The 26,234-nt window shown below is 35.6% G+C and overlaps 1 long non-coding RNA gene across 1 annotated transcript in view; it reads left to right on the forward strand.

Moving 5' to 3' along the window:
- Positions 1 to 26,234, forward strand: part of LOC122790801 — a 1,149,194-nt gene that overhangs the window by 120,004 nt on the left and 1,002,956 nt on the right. Inside the window, exon 2 of the long non-coding RNA XR_006363041.1 lies at positions 1,559 to 1,597. This is a non-coding gene — a long non-coding RNA (uncharacterized LOC122790801). The remainder of the gene's footprint in view (positions 1 to 1,558; positions 1,598 to 26,234) is intronic.

The raw sequence follows: 26,234 nt of genomic DNA on the forward strand, positions 1-26,234 counted from the left end.
ATTCCCCCTCCCAGTTTCCACATGCTGGGGTGATGTCACCCCTCCTCTGACACCCAGAGTCCAGCAGTAGGGAAGAGTGGGTGCATGGGTTGGGGAGGGGTGGCTTGTCCGTTCGTCCCCATGACCCCCTCCTCCCACCTGCCCCTGCGACCACACTCGGACCACGTCCCCAGATCAGACATGGCAGACATTTGATTTCACAACTTATTTCGCTATTGGCAATCTTAAAGTTTCTATTCACTGTCCTTTACATTAGTGGGTAATGATTCCCAGATTATTGGAACTAGCACTGAAAAAAAATGTGACCTCTGCAACAGAGTGTGTCATGAGATTTTAGTAAGATGGGGTTAAGGGAGAAGTGACCTTGGGTTGTATGTGGACATTCTTTGGTCGATCAGCAAGCAGAAAAGTTAAAAGAGTTTAGTTTTTAGCAGTTAAAGGCTATAGATGCTATGAGAGTTATTGATCTGTACTTGACAGAGAACTGTGTTGCTTTGAGAGTGTGACACAGTGGTGTTTGTATGTGGGGATAAAGTTATGAATCTGCACACATTATTAGACTTGGTTAAAGAGATGTTTCATTCTTTTTTGGAGGCTGCTGTGTCTTGTACACCTTACTTATTGGCTTCTTTGGCATTCTTCTGTCATACACTACCCCCAACAGTGTCTATATCACTTCATCGAACAGTCTATTTATTTCATCTCTATTTGTCAAACTCAATTTAGCAAAAGCTCACGTCAGAAAACAATCTTTTCAGTGAATTTTCTCACAGGAAAAGGAAATAATTGGCCATCATTGGGAATTTGCCCTTTTCCCCAGTGAAGTATGATCACAGAGTAGATATATTTAGTTAGGGGGGGTGTGGAGGGCAAAGCCTCCCCATTTGCTGAGTTTATAATTTTGTAGTGTTTGGTATGGTTGCAAGATGGCCCACTAGTTTCTTTCCCTGTGAGGAAATTGACAATCAATCATTCGTTGAAGTGAGCTTTCGCTAAAGTCAGTTTGATTAATAGGGATTTGAAAAATACACTGCTCAATGAAGTGATACAGACTCCCCATAACATTCTCTGCCAGTTGGCTTCAGCCCCTCTTATTCTGGCTTTGACCTCCTCATTCATAGTGCCATTCTCCACAAACACCTCTCCCAGATACTTGAAGTTATTAACCTGTTCTACTATTTTTCTTTCTACCTCAAAGTTCAGCTCCTCCTGGTTTACCCCTTTTGTTCCAATGACAACTGTCTTGTCTGTACTCAGCTTCAATCCTTTGTGCAGCCTCAACTTACAGAGCGTCATGCTACTTACGTGTTTTACAGCACAGAACTGATATGGAAAATTATGTATGGCACAAAACAATGGTGACTGTCCTGATATTTTAGAAGAAATGGTAGTGTACATATTTTCTTCCACATTTACATCATGAACAACACAAATTATGTCTCCATCACGTTATCACAATAACATAAAACTGTTTTGCAGTCTTCTTGAGTTCATATGTAACAAGACAAACTTGTATATATTTTTGAAGATCATAACATTTTTTTCTCTTTTTCCACAGGGAATCAAACAATATTGAGAATCCTAAAGAGACTTCAAGGTAATGAGATATTTAACTTGAAGATTAAGCATCAGCTATATATATTTGTCAGTTCTTATGCCATGTTTTTCTTGATCTATTTATTTGGTTGCTAATAGACTGGACACTTCTCTTTGCTTGCATAGGATGTAATCTGCCACTGTTAAGCCTTTTTTACAGTACTGCCTATTTTTACTTGCTAAGTAAATATGTAAACAGCCATTGTGTTTTCATGATGTACTGTAAGTCAAGTTCTTTACAAAAAGATGAAATGTACACAATAGAAAGAATGGAAAAGCACAATTTGTTGATTGTCATTTCTATGTTTTTGAAGGTTATCTTTTATAGCATACATTTGTTGTAATTGTTTTCTACGACACGTAGGACAAAAAGGAATCAATAGGCCAAGGTCAGCTTTCCCTCATTTCAAAACTTAAAACCAATACACAAAGGTCTAACCCAGTAGTACTGATGTATCTCTAGAAGTGCCTGTTCATTCTCTGGACTTGCTGAATGGATGATAAAAGTAATGAGAACAGGCAATAAACCTACTAGTGAGTTAGTAGAAGCTGCTTTTATCAGTAGCGATCCTCGATGGCTGTCTCCAAACAAACTGAAAGTACGTCTGATCCCTCCCAATGGAGGGAATCCTCTGGAAGTCACTGCTGCATGAATTTGAATCCCTTAAAAAACTTATCCCACCTGTAGAAATTGAATTCAGTAGATAATAAATTAAGCAAGTTGTAAATAAAAGCTAAGACAAATGGAAAAACTATGAATAAAATGAAACCAAAATAAATTAAAATGGACTAAACAGAAATAATATGCAAATGGGTTCAAAGATGGCTGCCGTTCTGTGAACACTACTAATCTACAGCTCTCCATACAATCAGAGGAAAATCTAACCCTGAGGATATATATAACATTCTTTTTTACAGTAAATATAAGGAAAAACAACTATAACTTCAACCAAGTATCATACAGGTGGTGATCGGAACTGAAAAACGAACTAATCAGACAGGATTATAACTGATCATTTGACCCTGAAGAGAGTCTCAAACAAAGGAACCGTGTACTCAGGAATATTGGCCTATCTACACTGATCTTACATCAAGTTTCTTTGTTGATCTGTGATGTCAAAAGAAGGAAAACATATGAACACAACAACTTCAAAAACTAAACTTTCTGTACTTCTTTCACCGGAGAAAGATTTAAATTTGAAAAGACAGAAAATCACAAATCAACAGGAGCATTTAAAATCAGGGAATAAAAATAAACCGAAGCAAATGACAAACATGGAGGATATTAAAACAGCTCTACTTCCCGTGCAGGAAGTGATAAAAGAACTATCTAATCAAGTGCAATCATTTGGAATTTCTTGCAGTCAAATTCTGGAAAGAATGGATAAAAATGATGCAAGAATTACTGAGAATGAAGATAAAATAGCACTGCTAGCCAAAAAATCTGAAGCACATGAGCAGAACATTCATTCTATGCAAGCTAAAATCATTGACCTAGAGGCGAGGTCTAGGAGAAACAATATAATCATCAGAGGAATACCAGAATCTGTACAATACAATGATTTAATTCCAGCAATCATGCAAATATTCACAGCATTATTCAGTGACTTGGTAACTGCACAACAAATAATAATAGAGCGAGCCCACTGAGCCCTGAGGGAATCACAAGCTTCTAACATACCATGACCTGTTTATGCTAAAATTCTTAACTTTCAAGATGTCAATAAGATATTACTAACTGTTAAAAAAATGGGGGCTCTATTATGTGGCAAAACAACAGAATTTCTTTGGCTCAGGACCTGCCTTTGCAGATTAGGCAAGCCAGACAGCTATTATCTCCCTATTGCAAGTTTCTTATTGAAAAACAAATAAAATTCCAAATGAAATACCCAAATACATTAATATTTACATTAAATGGGACTAGACATTCAGTTACAACAAAAAAAGAAGCAAAAACGACTTTTCTAGCGATTTTTAAAAGCTTACCTGCTTCAGAGTCCTAGAGTGAACTTCCGATGGGCCTGGCAGGGCATCTGAGGTCGGATCCACATTGTACTGCATGTCAAGGTCTTATCTTTGCTTTGTTTGTCCTTTTATTGCTCTAGGCCGTTTTTTACAACAGGTACGATCTTCTTTTGGTGTTATTTACTCGCGCTGTGGCATTTCCGAAGTTTTACTGCCTCCACGATGTCAAAATCTCCCACAAATGGATCCAAAATGGTTTTGCTGCTTCAGAGGGTGTATTATTGATGTGGCACTTCCGGAAGTCCGTCGGGATAAAGGGTCCCCCTTCGCAAAGCTGTCAGTCACTCTGGAGTGTCGCAAATTCAATGAAGAGGCTCCAGGACTGTTAAAATGTGAAAATTATTTATAATAGACGTCTTTAGTACTGGTAATACCTTAATACACACAACAGTAGCCCCTTATTACTCCCAGTGTTTAGTAAACACCAAGTTAAATACATAACTTGTTCAAACATACAAATCACAAAACTATACATATAAAACAGATCTAAGATTGTAAGACTTTTAGTAATGAGGGGTTAGGGAACTAATTATATTAATCTACCAAGGTGTTATCACATATTTTATTTTAACCAGTATACATATATATTTTACATATTTAGGTTTAATTTCCCTTATATGTAATCCTTGCTATTAACCTTGTTATAGGAATATATCTTAAATGTACTACTTAATAGTGGGCTTATATTTTGAGATGTTTGTGAATTCTCTGTGGTAACATTTCTACCTTATTAGTAGATCAAAGTATAAGGGTAAACTTAAAATTGCTAGATCTTAAAACAGGCATATAGATATTCGATAAAATGTTTCATACGTACAGCTGATATTAAGTTTAAAAACACCTTCTGAAGAGTTACTTATTCAGGTTTAGGGTAACTGTCAGGACCACTCAGCCTATCTGACTAAATATTTAAATGTTTGTCTATTTGCACTAGTTCAGATTTACTAAAATTGTTAAGATTTTTTTTTTTTTTTTACAGGTGGTAGAAAGTTTTTCCCAATGTGAACTAAGTTGTTTAGTGTTAAATATCTGATGTTAATGTCTCAATCTGGTGTCTTGGCTGAAGTGTAGGTACACATATAAACAAAGGTAAAACAAACTCATTAGTTATTTCAGGAACACTATGGTTTCATTTATCTGAGAACAAATGTTTGAATAATGTCCCAAGTATTATTGTTAGATAAATGAGGGTGTTCCTGTGGAGGCAAAGGACAATAATTGTATATCGTGTTGTTCAGTTTTGCTCTGTCTCTCTTATTTTAATTGTAATGACAAGAGGTGTAGAGGAATAGTGGTGTTTTAAAGGGAATGGGTACATTAGGCTTTGTAGACATAGTTGTTCTGTGTATAGGTCCATTCAATGCTGTATTCTTTTTATATGTAAAGTTCTATAATATTTACTGGTTAATACCACTAGTTTTTAAAATTTTTAACTTTGTTAAAGACCTATACTATTCCTGGTCAAGGGGTATAGTGGGTAGGCACTGGTATGGGTCGGGATCTCAAGAATGCTTTCATAAAAATATATCTGTTTAACACTCAATTGCTTTTAATACACTATTTACGAGTTCTAGAATACCAACATAAAAGAAGTTTATTGGAATGTGGGTAATAGATTCATGGAAATATTAAGGGGCTCCAGAACTTGAAAAAGAGGAAATTGTTGCTTCATTTATTTCTGCAGACTAAGGTGTGTTTTATATTACTTCAGGAAACTCATTTGACCAATGACCAATGGACAGAAATAAAGAAGAAAAAATGGATAAGATAAATTATTGCCTCAGAAGGTAAAACTAATAGTGCGGGAATTGCGATAATTATACAAAATTAATATCAAGATAAAATTTTAGATTCTAAAATGGATAAAGAAGGAAGGTGGTGCTATGTGATTCTCTCTTCTACTCTTTATGATAAACCTATCATACTTCTCAACATATATGCACCATGTAAGAATCAACAGCCATTCTTAGCATCACTTTATCCTATTTTAAATAAATATACTAGTCATTATATAATTATAGGGGGAGACTGGAATGCTTATCAGAACCCTATGTTAGATAAATCAAACCCACAAAGGTCATTCAATAATCAAGTAGTATCAACATTAAGTGAGCTCAAACATGACTTTAAATTATATGATCCTTTTAAATATGTAAACAATCTTTTTAACACAAATAGTTTTACATTTTACTCAACTTGTCACAAAATGTGGTCTAGAGTAGACTTTTTTTTAATTTTGGAAACATTGATTAATTATGATCCCGTAGTATCTGTACATGCTCGCTATTTATCAGATCATTCTAAAATTTCATTAAGTTTTGCTAAAGACCTTAGAAATAGTCAAATACACAGGAGTTATAATCGGTCCTTAAATCCAAACTTGTTAAATGAAAAAGAAATAAATAAGGAAATTTAAGAAATTCTAAATTCCTCACTGGTTAGATTAGTCAAACAACAACACATACCTGATATTGAATGGGCGGCAACTAAAGCTCAAGTAAGGGGGGTTTTCCTTCAAAAAGCCTCTTATTATAAAAAAAATTCAGCTCAAAGAAGAACAAATGTTAGAGGCTAAAATTAAATTGTTAGATCAGGAATTAAGGCAAAATCATAGCACACAAACAGAAACGGAATTATTTAAATGTCAGAAAGATCTTTTCCTGAGCCAAAATAATAGATTAGCATTTCATGAAACCAAAACACTTGCAAGATATGCTAATCATATTCAAACTCCATCAAGGACTTTAGCTAGAATTATTAACCAATCTAAATCACCCTCTCAAATTACGGATATACTCTGCAAGGACAAAATTTATACGAAATCTGAAGATATCAATACCTTTGAATTGATTTACTCTCAGATTTATGGTGAGTTAGATGAGTCACATATAAATGAGACTAACAATGATTTTATTCAAAAAATTAATTTTCCGGAATTACATGACAATTTGCAAAAAGATTTAATCAAACCAATTTCCACCGAAGAAATAACAACAATCAAGCTGAAATCACACAAAGCGCCGGGCCCAGATGGTCGTACTCCTGAGTTTTATAAAACATTTAGCGGTACGATTGTTGAAATACTATCATATACTTTTAACTATGTTATTAACAGTAAAATCAACGACCCTCATTTTAACGCATCCAAAACTATTTTAATACTCAAGGAAAATTCGGATCACCAAAACCCGGATAATTATAGACCTATTTCACTCTTAAATATTGATACTAAAATTATGACTACTATTTTTAGCTAATAGACTGAAGAAAATAATGAATTTAATAATTACAAATGAACAAATAGGTGTTTTAACTCCTAGGCAAACTAGTGACAATAATTTAACTCTGCATACGTTAATTTATTATGCCAATCAAAAGAATTTAAATTTGTATGCACTCATTATTGATGCACAAAAAGCCTTTGATAGAGTGAACATAAAATTTTTATTTCATATTTTACCATTTTTTAACATATCGCAAGAATTCATCAGGACATTACAAATATTATACAATAATCCATACACTACCTTATATATCAACAAGATTTTCTCCAAAAGAATACAAATTAAAAATGGAACCCGGCAAGGCTGTCCTCTGTCCCCTTTATTATTTAATTTATATTTGGAACCTTTATTTTTACATATTAAATAAAATGTATATCATAACGCCCCAATACTTTATGGTACCAAGATTTCTATGGCAGCTTTTGTAGATGATCTTAATGCATATAGTATAACACCAGTTACAGACACCAAGAAATTATTAACAGCTGTCGAAAACTTTGCAGTAATATCTAACTATAAAATAAACCTTAAAAAAACAAGATATTTCCATGAAAAACTCCGAAACCCTTTTCGCTTTTACCATTGGTAGGGCAAGTAAAATCGGAAGAAAAGATTAAATATCTAGGTATCACATTTTCCACAGATAATAAGGACTTTTATATTAATAATGTCAAATTAATTTGGGATCACATTTTATCTGACCCAAGGAGATGGAATAAACTAAAATTACCACTGTTAGCAAAGGTTTCAATTATTAAAATGAACGTATTACCCAGATTATTATATATTTTCAGATCTGCTCAGGTTTTAATCCCGAAGAAGTTCTTCAAACAAATCCACACGGAATCTGCTAAATTTATATGGGAACCAAGGAAACCTAGAATTTCATACGATAAATTGATGACCTCAAAAGGCAGAGGGGGTTTAGAATTACCCAATTTCGAAAAATATTACTTAATTATAAATGCCAGTAGAATTTTAAGAATTGCTAATTATAATACACATAGCAAGAATTGGTCTTCGATCTGGTTAAGATTGAATCATAAACATGTAGAGAGTCTGAAAATTAATCCTAAATCATTACCTTTTCTAAGGAAAGATAATGTTTAAATCACTGGCTTTAATGGAGCATATTAAAATATATATCACATTATTACAAAATCTCTTCACTTCATTAAATCTTACCCAACACCTTATTATCCTACAACCTTTTCATAGGAATCCAAACCTGAGAATTAATAATCAATTAATAGACCTAAAAAATGTCCCACTTATTATTAATTTAACGTTACGGGATATATACCCTTATTTGAAATATTCAGCTCATGAAGTAAGACAGGAATGGAACTTTCCAAAATCATACTTAATAATACTGAGACAGATCAAAGATTTATCTATAAGTTACTTTAAAAATTAATGATGAGGATTTAACGAAATGTACAAATTTATGGCAAGCCCTCCTACAAGATAATAAGTATATAACATCTGCATATAAATTAATAAACAAAATTAAATATCAAGATCAAGCCCTTTTATCAAATTATTGGAAAGAAAAAATACCTTTGATTGAAAATAGTAAAATATTAAAAGCAATCAACTTAACTATTAAATCAATTTCCCTCCAAAAGTTAACTTTTACTCAACTTATGATACTCAATAACGCTTATTATACGCATCTTAGCTTGCATAAATTTAACTCTAAAAATTCTCCTAAATGCCCATACTGTAAAAATGAAACTGCAGATCTCCTTCATATGTTCTGGAGCTGTAAGTGTATATATAAACTATGGAATTCCTTGAAACTACAACTGCAGAAGGTGGGTTATCAAACTTCCATGCTTTCCTGGGAATTTACTATATTACATATTCCCCCAAATGATCTAACTAGATCCCAATTGACCATACTTATGAATATCTTTTTGTTAATGAAACTCTATATAGCAACTAATTGGTTGAATCCATCGCAAACTTCATGGGACAACTTTAAGAATCTAGCAATAAAACACATACTAGCCCACAAATTACTAATCACTGATCATAACAAACATATAAATAATCGGAAGATCTGGGAACAAATTTTTAACATTATATTGGCTTAATGTGTGGAACCCGGGATAACCCTTGGATATTAATACTATAAAGTAAACTTTAATAGTAATCAAATTATTATGAGATATAATACCTATTGTCTAGACTCTTCAGATGTCTTTTCTTGTGTTAAAATGAAAGCATTCATGTATATAGTGTACATATGTTGTAGGATTGTTTTTTGTAGTATTATTTGGAAACTGCCTGTGTATATCACGCTCAAATATGTGTATGAACAATTGTAAAAGTAATAAAGAATTTTTATTGAAAAAAAAAAAAAAGAAATAATACGCAAATGCCAGTACTCAATACCAAAGAGGCTCCTTCTTTATCTTGTTACCTTTGTTGGAGGCAGATGAGCACTGTTATGAGTCAGGAAGGTTCAGCTTTGTTTATTACAGAAATCTGTGGGCGTATACCACTTAGGATCATCCGTATGGGTGTTCCCTTATTTGGAGGGAACCAGAGGAACCTTCCCCATGGGCATAACCTTTTTTGAAGGAAACCAGAGGGGCCACCTCATGGGATTTCTCTTTTTTGGAGGGAACCAGAGGAACTGCCCTTTGTGGAAAATCCACCCCTCCATCTGAATCACATTAAACTTATTACAACACTTTTTGGCCACAAACATATAACAGCTGTAACTTCTAATCAGAGAAACGCTCAAAACAATACTAATGGTAATAACTCCAGAACGCCAAAACAGATCATACATACATTAAAGATGGCTGACAGTACTCCTAACTTTTTTTTCCTGAAATATTTTTTATTAAAATTTTGAAAGAAAAAATGTTCCAAAAATGATAAACTTTAAAATGTTATGCAATAAAAGAATAAGATGAATCATGGTTTTAAAGAACAAACACTATTATAACTATCGACAATATGTACAATTAGCTTGAGACCACAAAGGTACTAAATGAAATAAGATACTCCTAACTTTTAGAGTTTAATTAGAATCATTAACTGAAAATCCATAAATTAAAAGAAACTAAAGAGATAGCATCTTAGTTCCATTATAATCATTACGGTCTTAACCAGGGCTTTCATTGGGGAGCTTCATATCTGTGTACATACACACACGTGTGTATGTATGTGTATGTATATGTATATGTATGTATATATATATATATATATATATATATATATATATATATATATATATATATATATATATATATATATATATATATATATCCATATATATATATATATATATATATATATATATATATATATATATATATGGGTCTGGGACTAATGCGTGAATGGCCGTTTCACCGAATCTGAAACGGTTGGGCATACTTTTGCGAAAGCGCTTTTCACCGAAGAAGCACTTTTTTGTGGACATATGCCTGGAGGTAGAGGGAGTTGTGGGGGAGTGACTTTTGTGGAGATCGTACTACGGTGCGGTTAAGGGAAGGTTTCCCTTTTCCCCACTGTAGTGCGATCTTAGATGCCAAACAGGAGAGGTCCCAGCACAGAGCCCTGGGGGACTCCAATAGTGACTGGTCTCTTTGTGGAGGTAACTTTCCCTATTTTGGTTATCAGAGTCCTATCTGTGAGCTAGTTGGCAATCAGTGGGTTGCACAGTTTTTTCCCCAGTGTATTTAATTTTTCTACAATGCTTGAGTGGGGAATTGTGTCAAAAGCTTTGGTCAGGTTGAAGTATGCAGTGTGTACTGTTTTGCCTTCATCCATTGCTTTGATCTTTTCAGATTAATCCAGGGAGGTACACTGCAAGTCATTGACACTGGAATGAACTGTGACAGAGTCATACTGGTATTTGTTCCTCAAGACCTTGAGGGCATGTGTGGTCTGGCTGATTCTGATACCAGACAAGCAATTAATCCTCACTCTTTCCTTGCTGTGCCTGGTAAGAGGCACATTTGTCCATCTTACAATGGAGTCATCTATAACAAGAATGTTTGGTTGGATCAATGCCTGCCGTACCAGCTCAGCATCTGTGACTTTGGGACTCCTTGTTTTATTTGAGGAAGTAGGCTTAATTTGCTAAGTGTGCTTTGTGCCTCTCTCGTGTTTTGGAGGTCTTTGAAGTTTAGGGAGTTTAGTCTTTAGAATCTCAGTATATGATGGATTATGTGTATTGTGGTTACCATGGAGAGGTGTGATGTGTGGTGTACTGCTGATGATTTTGGTGCCTGAGTTTACGGAATGTGAGATTTTTGCCTCGCCTCCACAGATGTTATATATGTATATATCTCACACACTGTGTTATGCTGTTTGAGTAATAGATGATCATCAGACAGCATGAGGCAATCACTGTCCCAAGACACCCATGTCAATCAGGTTGGCTAGAGAAGTTGTGGGGAAGCGTTGGTCCCTGATACCAACAGGAATGACACTGGGGGCAGGGATAACTATTACAGCTTAGAGTTAAGTTTTAGAATAATGTTTGCGTGGAACTTGTTACTGAGTATTTCAGTTTCAATATAAAACAAATAGCCTGAAAACCACCAGCAATAACTGGTAAAGTAATTATTGTAAAAAAAAATCCATAATTTGATACTAGAATTGGCGCAAGCAGTATGAGTAGATTTAATATTAAGCAATTTTGTCTTAGGCTGATGCAGTTACATAAGTACTGCATCTAAGATCAGGATACAATTAAAAAATATATATTTTTCTGTTTCTGACTACAGTTGTCTTTTGAACAGTTTTCATTTCCATACAGTTTGGCAGCTTAAGCTGGGCTCCTGTTAATATACAATAATGTGTCTGATAAAACAGCTTCTCACCTTACTATAGAAGCCCAGACGTGTGAACTTCTGAACTGTCAGATTACTATGCACAATGTGGAAAACTACATACTATATTTAAGGTTGCAGTAGGTTGGAGCATGACTCCTCTTCTGAGGTCCAAACTAGTTACAGTGATGTCATAACATAGTTGTAGGTAGTAACTATATTTAGTTAGAAGGCATACAGGGTGTTGAAGTTGACCCATTTACTTATTTATTTGTTCATTCCTTTTTATTGCCCCCCCCCCCCAAAAAAAAAAATAAATAAATAAAAAAATAGAAGTTTTACATTAAGTTTTATAATTCATTGTTTAAATGTTGAAACTGGACTTTATTTTCTGTAGATGAGGAACTAACACCCAGTATCTCTTTTTGCATTGATGATAAGGAGGTGATAAAACAGCTCTGTGTAATGGCATGTGCTGATAGCATGCCACAATGTCATTAGCAATCTATGTGTGACTGTTTCAGAGTGCTACCCTTTGTGTTTTTGACTTACAATGTTTTCTGTCTTTTTTGGATTTGGTTAGTTTTCTATAAAACAGCAAGGTGTACTCCATTAGTATTTGACATATGGAACACCACTTGGATACATTGTTCCTTGCAGTATGCAGCACTCCTCAGACACGCTGGTACTTGCAGTATGCAGCACTCTTCAGACACGCTGCTCCTTGCAGTATGCAGCACTCCTCGGAGCAGTATGCAGCACTCCTCAGCCATGCTGCTCCTTGTAGTATGCAGCACTCCTCGTACACGCTGCTCCTTGTAGTATGCAGCACTCCTCGTACACGCTGCTCCTTGCAGTATGCAGCACTCCTCGGACATGCTGCTCCTTGTAGTATATGCAGCACTCCTCGGACATGCTGCTCCTTGTAGTATATGCAGTACTCCTCAGACATGCTGCTCCTTGCAGTATGCAGAACTCCTCGGACACACTGCTGCTTGCACTATACAGCACTGTTCTGATACACTGCTCCTTGCACTTTGCAGCACTCCTCAGACACACTGCTCCTGCAGTATGCAGTGCTCCTTGAACATGCTGCTCCTTGCAGTTGCAGTAGAGTAATATCAACCTTGTCAGCTTATTGTTGCAAATTCAAAGATGTTGTTTGTGATGGGTTCAGGCTGGGTAGTGAGACATTTCCCTGTGTTACATTCAGTTAACACATGACTAAAGTGCAGTCCAGCAGCACAGACATATTGCTGTCACAAATTCACAGTGGGCACACAGAAGCATGAAGCAGTATCCCCACAGCCTCAGAATGCAACTTCACAGAAGCAGAAAAAGTAGTGTGTCATGCTTGGTGTGCAGTACATGCTTATATAACTACAAAATGTGGGAACAGCATGAAGGCTCACACTTAATGCTCCAGTAAGTATTTTAGGCAATGTTCCCTAGACATTGTGAATGGTTAATGATACACATACGACATTAATGAAGACATTGACCATTGTACACTGCATTTTCATATCACTGACATACCCACTGGGCATCCTGCTGCTGACGTCTGTCGCACTACCTGCTGCCTTTAAGTGCCATGGTGGCCTTGGGCATTATTACCCCTGTATATCTGGTTATTGAGGCCGTGGGCATGGAGCTGTATTCTTCTCTGTCTCTGGAGTGAATCTGTGACAACCATATGTCTCTGCAGCTAACTTTCACTTCAGCCATGTGTCTCTAGTCAAATGTACTTCAGGAAAATGTATCGTCGCCTAGCAGCCCGAACCTGTTTTATCATAATAGTGGTGGTGTTGTTAATTTATCGTTTTACCCAGCTAAAAAGTATTTACATGATAATTGCCTAACTCATTTGTCTTATATTAAAAAGCAATAACCCCACTGACAGTATCATCTTGTCAGTCATCTTTAGAGAAAGTAGCAGTGTGAGGTTGAATGGATGACTGCTGAATATGCAGAAGCGGTGATACTCACCTCTGCCATGACTACTTTGGTCCGTGGCCTGTTATCATTTATCAGTTTCTTAAGTCAGATGTACAGCTGTTTCATTCTGCTCTCGAAAGACAGGACATGTAGAAGTACAAAAACAAATGAAATTAAACTAGAGAGGCATTAGCTAACCATCCTAGTTTAAACATTTCCCATGGTAAAATATCTTTAGATCCTGTCTGTCCTTCTCACTATAATATAGGGGCATCATCTTAAAAATACTTCATACAGCTGATAGGATAAGAATAGTAAAGGAAAAATGTATTTTCTGAGAAAGGGTATCAGATGAAAACCATTGCAGTGAAATGTATTATCTGAAGAGGAACATCTCTTCAGTTTTTTTTTTTTTAGATGCCGTTTCCTTTAACTGTCACTGTTTTCTGAGAAAAAAAGATTTTAGAAGGGGCAGCTGAAAATGTTAAAGTAAAAAAGATGTTTCAAAATCACAGAAAGTTGAGAGGTATGCCTTAAGTTAAGGTCCAGTTAAGCTCCATAATCAGACACCCCAAATAGACCCACAGGGCTCATCACCATAACTTAGTTAACAGTCTGAGTAACTTCAGTAAAGAAACTTTGACTTCCAGCCTGCTCTAGATCAGCTGGGCTCAGCTTAAAACTCTTCCTCTTGATTAAGCAGTGGAATATTTAATGTAACATTTCCAAATATTCTGCCAAAGCAAGAACCATTAAGAACCAAAAGGGTTTTAAGTAGCCCTTTGTTTAACTAAAAAAAAGTAAAGTAGCTCATACAACTTAGAGATAATGCCTGGAAGTCTTAGACATCCCTGCAACCACATATGCAGTTAAGGAACCATAGCAGACAATGCATAAAACAGGACAAAAACTTATTAAACCTCAACATGTAGAATTTATGTTATTTTCTAAATAATACCTTCTTATCCTGCTGTCCTGCTGCCTTTCTATTACTAGGTATATGGGCAAGTATTGGGCTAGCTGCCTTAAGGGCCATTTTAAAGTAACCCAATTCCCCTTCCAAAGTTGACAATCAAACCCTGTACATTATATCTATGACATAAACACCTTAACTATTATACCAACTCCCTACCCAGTAATCAGCAAATACTGCATTATGTAGCACTCCATCATCAAATAGAAATGTGCTTGAAATAGCTAACCATCAAAATAGAAAGCTCACACTGCATCATAAAAAGGTCTACTTTCTGCAGATTTGGTTTGCCACTTTGTAGTAGCTTGCTGAGAAAATGTTTTATAGTTATTCCAGTAAATACATAAGAATCAGGATCCTTTTTACTAACTTCTTCATTTTAATTTAGAAGCTTGATGCTTCTGGCATCTCACAAACTTAATACTCTTTAAAAGTGTTCACTTGTAAGATGATGCAACAAGAAAATATGTGGTGATTCATGCAAAAGCGATAAAATACAACTAAATTATACAGGCAGAACAGATTGCACTTACAAAAAGTAAGTCTCTATCTTATTATTGTTGGAAGTAGATTGCATATATTGAAATCTGTCTTTTTTTAATTTTCAGAGAAAACACAGGATTTTAGTGCTGGACAAACCATATGAATCTGACTCCATTCTCAGTTGCTACTTGGTAGCTTTCTTTCTGATAAATGGTGAAATCAGGACATATAAATCTATGAAAAGTCTTCCAAATCAAAATTAGTTATGCTCATAAATGTGCCATGTGACACGCATACCCAATTGACATACATTTGTGATACATTTGATTTCACTCTAATCGTTAAAAGAATTATTCTTTCCTGTATTAATGCTGTTAACATCAAATGTCAGACCTGTACTGTAGCTCCAGTTTGCTCCAAGGTCTTTCATTGCAGCATCAGCAGTATCAAAATGCCTTAGTATGCAGTGGCATCAGAATGACTAAAAAAGAATCTACAGTCATATTTAGATATGTTACCAATACATGTAACTCTGTACGAATTGCAGGAGGAGTCATTACTGGGCACATTGCGGGTGCTGAGAAGAGCACTTCTGCCTGACATCAAAGATTGAAACCATACTAATTTCATTAACTTTAATCATACTTTGACTTAGGAATGGGGTCCATTCACATCATGGTGTTAGAAACCCAACAAAGTTGGAGAAATTTAAAAAAGTAAGTTATAGTGGCTTCCATTGTATACTGCACGCTATGGAAAGTAAGTAGTACAACTACTTAAAAAGATACACAATACAACTATTTGATTCCTAGGCTACATATAGGCTGAAATGATGTCTTATTAGCACAATCAGTATGAGTGGGTAGTCCTGTAAGATTATGCTCAACAGGGCTTTAAGGTTGAAAGTAATTCTGTTACAAATATGTAACATAAATAAGGTATAAATGCAGAAACAGAGTTTAGTAATATGTGATCAGCATCCATGCTAAATGACTGTTGTTTGAAAAATAAGGAACTTGCTGAATGGACATCTTTCCTTACAGATTTAAAAACAAGATGTATGCATTTCATAGTGAACAGCAGTTACAGGATAAAGGAAATAAAATAGCTGAACTGACAAAAACTGACTTCCTCCACACATTGGGAAAGAGCAGGAAACTACAGCTAATTTGTACAAAAGAGATATATTTTAGAATATATTTATGTTTTGAAAATGGTTAAATATATATGGTAGGATGGTAGGATCTGATGTCTGAACAAATAATTTTCAAATGTTTAACACTTCTATTCAGTTAAAGCAATACATTTATCAGTAGTACAGTAAAGTAGACCATATAACTGCTATTCTAATAGCATAGTCAAAAGGTACACAACAGTTTTAGTGTATAAAAATCAAATGAAAATAGTTAATAAAAAATAACAGTAAAAATTTAAAGGCACAAGACTGACATGCATGTATTTTCTTTTTATCTGAAGTACAGTGCACAAGACTAAAAGGCAGACAACAGCAAATATAAATAATGTAAATATAAATGCATTCTTTAAGCTAATATCTGTTTGTTTTTTACAATTTTTTATAATTGTATAGTAACACCATACCAAACAGTTAAAGTTCTGAATTTTAAAAAGAAATAAAATCACAGATGGTATTAGTCAAACAGTTTTTGTAAAATTAATGTCAGGACAGTTAAATAAATAAAAAAATACTGAAATCCCTGTAAGCTAATTGTAAGTCTATTTATGTAGTATAAATGCAGTTATGCAAATCACAAATACTTACTGTAGTTCTAAATGTTTTACTACATTCTAATTTCAAACTGTAAGTGTATTAACAGATAATTTAAAGAACAATGCTAAAAAAGTTAACTGTAGTTTATAGAGTATAAAATGTGAACTCAGACCTTCCCAGACTAGATAAATAGTCACAGGAAATGTTGTAAAAACAAGATAAAAAACAAGACTGATTGCCAGAAAAGTGGCTTATATTTTTCTAAACTAATATTGTTATTTGTCAAAGGAAAAAACTTTAAAGACCAATGCATGTTAGGTTCAAGCAAGGCACCCTTTATTACTTGCAGCAAAGAGACAAAGCATGTAGGCACAAGGTTTGTCTGATTTTCTGGTGATCAGTATGTTATTCTTATACAGTTTTCTTTATGTCACACAGAAAATGTTACTATTTTATTGCTGATGTAGTTAGATACAGCTTTCTGTATGTTTTACAGAAAATGTTGCTAGACTTATTGCTGACTGGGCTAGGTTACTTGCTAGCTTGCAAAACATTTTGAGAAAAACAACCTGGCCTTGGGCTTATTTTAGCCCATTTCAACTTTTCAATTCTCCAATTGTGCAGTACTTATACATGTGTTACATTTTGTCTAGATTCAAGGTACATTTCTAACTTTGGTGCAAGTAATGCTGACTATGGTTTATACTTTCAAGCGTCTATTGTTTCCTTTATCAATGCTCCTAGCAGCTGCATACTTTCTCATAGCATAAGCAGAAATTAATATCTCTTTAAGTTTCATGACATTAGCAGAAATGAAATGTCTCTTGTTAAGTTTCATGACATTAGCAGAAATAAAATGTCTCTTGTTAAGTTTTTAATAGCTGTGCAGATTCATGCAGTGTGAACAGAATAAATGTATTAAACCTTTTAAACCTTGAATGCACTAAACATATTACTATTACATATTTTTCTAACATTTCCCCCCTTTTAATACTTTATTTTACTTTCAAGATAAGCAAAAACAGTTTTTTTTTCTTTTCCTAACCTCTCTGCTTAGGATTTGCAGTTAAGAGAGTCATTCAGTTTAAGCTCATGAAAGCATTTTCAGTTTTTTAGCAATTGAAGTTCAGTATCTTGGTATAAGTTTTTTGAAACTGAAATGTCTATAAAGCTTTTAATCAGTCTTTTTATGCAGGGGGTGCAGCAGCACACACATACCACCAGTAGGATTATTTCTACACAGATGGCACTCAGAATGTTCATTAAGACACTGCCCCACCCCCAAACAATTTCTGGAGAAAGTCCGTCAATGGATTTGGTCCTGGTTTGGTCATAGCTGACACGTGCTGAATCACCTCACAAAATTGTAAGCCCAACACGGCTCAAGAATTCAGGAACCACGAAAGTACTGCAGTTGATTGCTTTTATTGTAAAAACATGCACCAACGATGACACTGATAGTTGAGCGCTTTCATCTAGTAACTCTAGATTTCTTCAGAACATCAGTCAAAGTGTGTCTTACACTTTATATACCTTGATTACCCACCTTTTTCCAAAAACAATTAACCAATTACATACATTTAACCCTAGATATAACATTTGCATTGGAAAGTACATCTCTAACAAAGATAACCTTCAAATCGATCTACACTCTGACACAAAACTGCAATATGGTAAAATATCACTTAAAAATACATCAATTATCGCAACCAATTAGTATAGATACTATATATATGTCTACTACTATTGTGATTTAAAAATATTATTCACAAAATACAAAATTTGATTCATATACAGTACAATAAAACTGACAACAGAATATACCTAGGTTTATAATTACTGCGATTAGAGGCTGCCACACCACCTGGCCTTAATGAAGTAATCCCTACCAAACCTTTACTGAAGGTATAATTTTAGCTTTTGTTGAAATTTTGAGGCAAGCAAATAATGTTAGATAGCAGATGTAATAGGGTTTTATTATGTATTTAGAAGTAGTAATTATAAACCTAGGTATATTCTGTTGTCAGTTTTATTGTACTGTATATGAATCAAATTTTGTATTTTGTGAATAATATTTTTAAATCACAATAGTAGTAGACATATATATAGTATCTATACTAATTGGTTGCGATAATTGATGTATTTTTAAGTGATATTTTACCATACTGCAGTTTTGTGTCAGAGTGTAGATCGATTTGAAGGTTATCTTTGTTAGAGATGTACTTTCCAATGCAAATGTTATATCTAGGGTTAAATGTATGTAATTGGTTAATTGTTTTTGGAAAATGGCGGGTAATCAAGGTATATAAAGTGTAAGACACACTTTGACTGATGTTCTGAAGAAATCTAGAGTTACTAGATGAAAGCGCTCAACTATCAGTGTCATCGTTGGTGCATGTTTTTACAATAAAAGCAATCAACTGCAGTACTTTCGTGGTTCCTGAATTCTTGAGCCGTGTTGGGCTTACAATTTTGTGAGGTATTTGTGGACTTCAGGAACTTTGGTGTGAGACGTGCTGAATCACCGCGAGATGGTTGTCTATCTCGTGTTTGTGGTCAGGAATATACGAACAGCACTTTTCTTGGATTAAAGTGCACGTACCTCCTCTCGATGCTAGGGTGAAGTCAAGGGCCATGCGATTTTGAAGCACTACTGTTTTCATGGCATTCAGTTCATTAGTTACCAACTCTAGGGTGGAAAAGGTTGCATTACTCATTATTTCGAGAAGCTTAGATAATTTTCTCAGTTCCCAGATTGATTCTGTTGCTCCATATGCTGGCATTACATCTGCCCACGATATAACAGTATCACTTAAGTCTATGTGCGTCAGTCCATTGCCCACAGCATGATGGTTTTTCCAGCGTGCGTTGATTTGCCCCACTGGGTTGACAGGTCTTTTGACTTCTCGAACATTTCGAATTTTTCCTTGAGGTAAAACTGCTGTGTGTTGTATGGCCGGAACCAGGTAACCCAAAAAACAACTGCCGGACCAATTCTTAGGTAGCCATTTATATGCCTTTCTACCACATACAAAGTAACAGTCTTCTACTTTAGTAGTAACTTTACCATGCCCTGGCTCTGCATGAAACATTTTTTTGTCAATTATAGACAGTTGCTTATAGAGATTAGCATTTTGTTTTACTTCTTCAGTTGTCCTATGCATTAGTTTAAAAAATGTATCATAGCTCATGTTGCAATAGGATCTGGTGTTGTCAGGTTTAGTGCAGCATCTATAGGGAATAGTCACATTGCAATTGCTCCAACCTACCTGAATCGTATTATTTTTGTAAAAACACACAGTTCCCTTTTGTCGAACAGACAAGTGCAATGCTAATTTATTTTGTGATGTGATGTCTAATGTATCATGAATTAGATTTTCCCAGGTCTTGTTAGCTCCTAGGGGAACTGAAGTTAACAATAACCCCCCATATGCTGTTGGTAAAGCTGTGCAAATTCAGCAGTTTGAAACGTTGAAAGTTTTAACATACACATATTTGATTGCCTGGTAAGTGTTAAAATTCGGGTGCCACTCATGCTTGTTTAGTTTAATTTGTGTGGGTGGGAAAAGGAATGGCCACAACAAAAAGATTATTGTCACTAGTATAGTCAACAGGATGGTTATGCAATACTTTTGTGAAAACGGTTGTTCTGCATTTTTGTTTTCTCCGATTCTTCCAAGTAGGTGTATTTGGATCTTTCTGGATTCCGTTATTTTCTTCTTTGGACACGTGCTTTTACTGTCTGCCCTAATAGGACCTTCAGCACCGATGGTTTCTTCACTGGGGTTGAGATGGATCAATCCTATTGATTTGACCCCCCTTTGTAGCCAGACTTTATGCTGAGGGCCCTGATGGAGAGGTAAGATTTTTGTCCAACTCGAAGTTCTTAACCAGCCTGCAGTGCGTCAGGTGTATCCACGAAGCTCGTTTTGCTATTTTGACTGCAGTGGGTGTCAAAAGAAGCACCTGGTAGGGACCTTCCCACCTCAGTGATGACCAATTCTTCCTCTTGATGTTCTTGATCCATACACAATCTCCGGGTGACACTGCCACTTCTGATGTCTCGGTTTGTTTTCTGTTTGAAACAGAATTTAACTGCAACAGATGTGTCAAAGAAAAATACTTCAAAAGACCAAAAGCATAAGGTTCAGTTCAGGTATCTTTATTCTTGCGCAAGGAGACAAAAAATGCAGTTACAGAGTTTGTCTGACTAAATCAGGAAGTGTCACAATTATTATACCTTTCTTTCAGGACATTGCCCACTACGACTGACGTAGCAGATCACCAGTTCACAATTCTGTTATTTTACAGATGTTTCTCACATTTCTAGCTGACTCTTCAAAGTTTAAAAAAGATTTTTCAGTAAACAGGATGGCCTTGATGACCACCGGTCAATTATAACTTTCTTGCTATGTGATGTTACAAGTCTAGGTACTATGGCTAATTCAAGCACAATGCAAGTACAGATTTCTGAAGCAGTTCATTGTTTATAGTATCTAACTTTCTTGCAGCTTGTGCACTTTTTCATTAGCACGAACAGAGCTTATTGTCCATAATGAATGGATCTACAGAAATTATTATTATTCTCCTTTTAATTTCCTGACCTAGCAGAAAATCACCTGCTTTCCAGTACATTTCCAAGGCATAAACATGTATTTTGCTGTGCTAGCAAATTAGGTCAGAGTGCATCTTGCAGTGTCAGAAAGCACAATTTCAGAAAAGCATGTTTTCAGTTTCAAGTAGAACTAATGCTGCATAGAGAATAAAAACGTGTTAATCTTCCTTTATTTAAAATAAGCATTGCACACATATGTTAATACATATTTTTCTAACAAGATGTTTAGAACTCAACAACTTTTTCTTATATTCAGTTAGTGTGAAATCAGCTTCCTGGTCTGATGACATGAGAAGTTTCCACTGGGATGTGTAATAAGCCCTTCCAAATAATTTTTCAAAATGAGTCAATCCTTTTGCTGTAGGGACAGTTCTCATGCTCAACAGTGCCAGGGGCAAACAGTATAACCAGTTTTTCCCTGTCTCAGCTATTAATTTTCTCAATTTGTTTTTCAGTAAACCATTATGCCTTTCAACTAGCCCTGCAGATTGTGGATGGTATGCATAATGATTTTTTAAAGAAATACCAAAATGCTTACTCAACTGCTGTATGGTTTGATTTACAAAATGTGCACCATTGTCACTGTAGATTCTTTCCGGAATACCAAACGTAGGAATGATTTCTTTGACAAGTACTTTTGCACCATAGCTGCATCTGGATTTTTGGTTGGAAAAGCTTCCACCCATCTGGAAAGCATATCTACAATTACAAGACAATACTTCTTATTTTCACATTTGTTCAATTCTATGAAATTCATACAGATAGTATGAAACGGATATGGTGGTGTAGGGAAACTCCCTTGCTTGGGCTTTATCGCCCCTTGTGCATGATGTTTGTTACAAATCTGACACATTAAACACAATTTTTTAGAGTAGTTTGTAAATTCGTACGCTGTAAACACCTGGTTCACCAGCTGTACCACCCCACCTGTTGAGACATGGCACTGCCCATGGCTCAACAAAGCTGCATATTGGAACAAATTAGAGGGTAGTATCGGTTATTCCTTTTTAGAGATGTACAGCCCCTTTTCAAGGATTGCTTCTCGTTTTATCCACTGTTGTTTTTCAGCTTGCGTGGTAAGTATTGAAAGACAGTAAGCGCTTTCACCTCTAGGGCTTCTTCAGACTTGTAAAAACAATTACTGGACCATTTAAATAACCTAAGCTGATTTAAAATTAATGACATCACTTCCTTAGATACAAAGTATACAATTTAGTATATAGGAAGGTAATAGATTTCTCATTTCAAAGCGCTTAAAAATTCCTTCACAATATTTCATTGTAATTAAAACATACAATCAAATATGTTATAAAATCAATAAATTATTCATACTAAAGTTTACTAAACAATATTTAAAATAAAAAGCATATTCAAATCATGAGCAATAAACTAATATATTACTAAAAAATTTAAATATAACACATATAAATGGACCTTAATTAGTTCATGAATAAACCTGCAGAATCTCAATATAAAAAATGTAAGAATTCATACAGATATAAAAATTCATACAAATATAAATAATAATGCTAATATAAATATAAATATTAATATAAATATTAAATAAGCAAATAATCACGTATGTTTATAGAACATTAAATGTCTAATAATAAAATCAATTCTATAAGAACCTGCATTATTCATTAGTGTGTGTGTGGATTTTTAATTTCCTATTACTCAAAATAGGCTTCAATGGAACTTTATCATTAATACCAGGCATTCTATCGGCTCTAAGTTTAATAATCCATTTAATTTCACAGCGTTCTGTATAATTGATGATGTTACCTCCTCGATTGTTAGGATATATAACTTGCAGCACTGAAAATTTAAAGAGATGTGTATTATCTGTTTGCATCACATGTCTGGATAGTGCATTACTGTTATTTCCTATTGTAATGTTGTAATAGTGTTCCCTAATCCTTTCCTTTAACTTCCTATTCGTCTTTCCAATATAGAAAGCACTACATTGTACACATCTAGCTAAATATATCACATTGCATGTTTGACAATTCGCTGCAGCTTTAAGCGAAAAGATAGTGCTAGTGACTGGATGTATAAATCTATCAATATTATCTATGTAAACACATTGATTACATCTCATACAAGGTTTCGTTCCCATCTGCTGATGGTCACCTTCAGAACTAGGTGACGTTTTAGGGTAACAAAGTATCTGTTTGAGATTCCTTTTATTTTTAAAAATAAATTTCGGTTCATCTCCTACTATAGTCCTAATATCATTGTCTAATAATAGTAATCCCCAATGTTTCTTAAAAATGTCAATAATAAATTGTATGTCAGAGGTAAAATGAACTGAAATTCTAGTTAATGGCAAGTTGTCACTCTGCTTAGTGATACTATGCTTAATGATACTAGTGGATGTAACTTCAGAAAAATAAGGACGTGCTGTAGTAGTTCTAGATAGCCTGGTACTACAGATAGCTTCATTAACTTCTTGAGTATTATAACCTCTACATAAAAGCCTATCTTTCAAATCATCTAGTTCTTGTTCAAATCCCTCTTCTGAGGGGTTAAGTCTCGAGGCTCTAATTGCTTGTCCCTTAACCACACTATTAAACACATGCCTAGGGTGCATGCTAGTCCTATGTAATAAGGTGTTCCTAAAGCAAGCTTTCCTATGTATACTAGTGTTAACTAGTCCATTGTAAAATCTTTCAATGTTAACATCCAAAAAAGAAATATCATGTAAAGAATAATTCATTGTGAATTTTAAAAAACTTGATAAATTGTTAACTTCTTCATGAAACAAAATCAATGAATCTTCATCTTTGTTTCAAACAAAAAACAAATCATCAACAAATCTGCGGTGAAAGATTACTGAACTCTTAAAACTATTAAGTTTAAATTAGAAGGTATGTACCTACCATAACGTTCCATGTTAGTTGTCTTCTCTCGGCTTCTTTCTTGCTGGATGGGTGGGTTCGGAGCCGATCCTCGGCTCCGACTCGGCACTTGCTAAGCTCGAGAGTCACTTTTACCAGCTCGAGGCAGCCCCATATCCCATGATGCAAGGCGGTAATTACCCAGATCTCATTTGGTATCTAGAGGAAAAACTGCCTACCAAAAAAAAACTTTCCACTAAGGAAAGAGGAACAACTAGCCTACAAGGGTTGTAAAGGTAAACCAGGAAATAAAGGCCAACTAACTGGTGCCCAAGGAAGAAGAATCTTACAGAGAAAAACGAGATCAAGGTCTGTCCAGGCAAGGGGGACAGGAGGGAGGGACGCAAGAAAGAAGGCGAGAGAAGACAACTAACATGGAACGTTATGGTAGGTACATAACTTCTAAATGTTACGTTGTCAATCTCGCCTTCATTCTTGCTGGATAGGACCGCGTCCCTAGCACCTCTATCCTGGGTGGCTCAATGGAACAGACTCTTGAGAACTGTGGAACCAAAGCTTGCCCTATCCCTGGAGGCCAAATCCAATTTGTAATGAGAAACAAAGGTATGAGGAGTGGCCCAAGTGGCTGCTGCACAAATAGTATCTAAGGGCAGCCTAGCCTGAAAAGCTGTAGAAGTGGCTAGGCCTCTTGTGGAATGTGCTTTAGGTTTTGAGCTGAGTTGTTTGCCCCTAAGTTGATAAATGTCAGAAATGGTGGAAGATAGCCATCTGGATAAGGTCACTTTAGAAACAGGGAGACCTTTTTTTTTCAGCATAAGAAAGGAAGAGTTGATCAGATTTCCTAAATTGTTTTGTTCTGTCCAAGTAATATCTAAGTTGGCGGTGAACATCTAGGTAATGTAATTTTTGTTCCGCCTGTTAGAATAATTTGGAAAAATACAGGAAGATCAATGGATTGGTTTAAATTTGTCTTAGAAGCAACCTTGGGTAAAAAGGATGGATTGGTTCTCAAGGATACCCTGTCCTTGTGGAAGACCAAATAAGGGGGACGAACAGATAGGGCATGAAGTTCCGACACTCTTCTAGCCGAGGTAATGGCGACAAGAAAGAGTGTCTTCCAAGAAAGAAGCTTTAATGAACATGAAGCAGCCGGTTCGAAAGGGGGAAGTATCAAGGAAGTCAGCACTAAATTTAGGTCCCACTGTGGTGGAGGATCCCTAACAGGGGGCTTTAGAAGGAACACTCCTTTAAGAAAGGCTTTACAAAGCTTGTGGGACATAATGTTGTGGTCTACAAACCCGACATGAAAGTTCGAGATTGCTGCCAACTGAACTTTGACTGTGGAAGAGGAAGAACCTGAGTGAAAAATTTCCGCTAGAAAATCCAGGACCGACTGAACAGGGGCAGTAAAGGGATCTATGTTCCTAGCTTTCGCCCAAAGGGAGAAGCGTTTCCACTTGCTAGAGTAAATCCTCCTGGTAGAGGACTTAAGAGAAGCTACTATGATGTCTCTAACAGGGTTAGATATCATAGGAAGCCTGGCTAAGGAAGGAAGTGGAGCAACCAAGCTGTGAGGTTGAGGGAAGGAACGGACCGGTGCAGTTGACCCGACTGGTGGGTCAGAAGATCTGGCGTTGGGTCCAGATGCCAAGGCTGCACCAAGAGATGGCGGTGAAGGAACGGGAACCAAATTTGACGAGGCCAGTAAGGGGCAATGAGAATCATCTTGGCTCTCAAAACGGTCGCTTTCTGGAGTACCTGAGGTATCAATGGAAAGGGAGGAAAAACATAAAGGAGTCCATGGGGCCAATCTTGGGTAAGAGCGTCCCTGGGGAGGGTGGCCCGGAAGTGGGAAGAGAGAGAAGAAGTCTGGGCATTTGCTGTTTTGAGGAGCAGCAAAAGATGCTTAGCATTGGCGGCCCCACTTCTGGAAAAAA

The sequence above is a fragment of the Protopterus annectens genome, chromosome 16.part0, assembly GCF_019279795.1.
Source record: "Protopterus annectens isolate FY-2018-M chromosome 16.part0, PAN1.0, whole genome shotgun sequence".
In the NCBI taxonomy this organism is placed as follows: domain Eukaryota; kingdom Metazoa; phylum Chordata; order Ceratodontiformes; family Protopteridae; genus Protopterus; species Protopterus annectens.